Source organism: Myotis davidii, unplaced genomic scaffold (genome assembly GCF_000327345.1).
Source record: "Myotis davidii unplaced genomic scaffold, ASM32734v1 scaffold284, whole genome shotgun sequence".
In the NCBI taxonomy this organism is placed as follows: domain Eukaryota; kingdom Metazoa; phylum Chordata; class Mammalia; order Chiroptera; family Vespertilionidae; genus Myotis; species Myotis davidii.
The window spans coordinates 358,468-359,199 of NW_006295261.1; the positions used below are offsets into that span (position 1 = coordinate 358,468).

General features: G+C 44.9%; 1 pseudogene across 1 annotated transcript; it reads left to right on the forward strand.

The window, feature by feature from the left end:
• The first annotated feature begins 204 nt into the window (after window positions 1-204).
• Window positions 205-728, forward strand: LOC107184109 (annotated as a pseudogene). The gene has a single exon (XR_001514928.1). The product of XR_001514928.1 is annotated as a ubiquitin-conjugating enzyme E2 D3 pseudogene (transcript).
• The last annotated feature ends 4 nt before the right edge of the window (window positions 729-732 follow it).

Below are 732 nucleotides of genomic sequence, written 5' to 3' on the forward strand. Positions count from 1 at the left end.
ACATAGATGCCAAAATCCTCAACAAAATTCTAACAAATCAGATCCAGCAGTACATTGGAAAGATCATACACCATGACCAAATAGCATTTATCCCAGGGATGTAAGGATGGTACAATATCCACAAATCGATAAACGTGATACATCACATAAACAAATTGAGAGATAAAAATCACTCAATCGAGCTCCGGGAAAGCAGCCACGAGGTTATTGCGAGAACCGCCTCCAGACCAAGTGCCTGTGCCTGGCAGAGCCGGTGTGAGACGAAGAGACCAGCCTTGCCTGCCGGCGGGGTCATCAAGAGTTTCGGCCGGACCTCCGAGCACACACGGAGATAGTGAGGAGCCAGACGCAAAGCACAGACTATGGCGCTGAAACGGATTAATACGGAACTTAGTGATTTGGCCCGTGACCCTCCAGCACAGTGTTCTGCAGGTCCAGTTGGGGATGATATGTTTCATTGGCAAGCCACAATTATGGGACCTAATGACAGCCCATATCAAGGTGGTGTATTCTTTTTGACAATTCATTTTCCTACAGACTACCCCTTCAAACCACCTAAGGTTGCATTTACAACAAGAATTTATCATCCAAATATTAACAGTAATGGCAGCATTTGTCTCGATATTCTAAGATCACAGTGGTCTCCTGCATTAACTATTTCTAAAGTTCTTTTATCCATTTGTTCACTGCTATGTGATCCAAACCCAGATGACCCCCTAGTGCCAGAGAGAA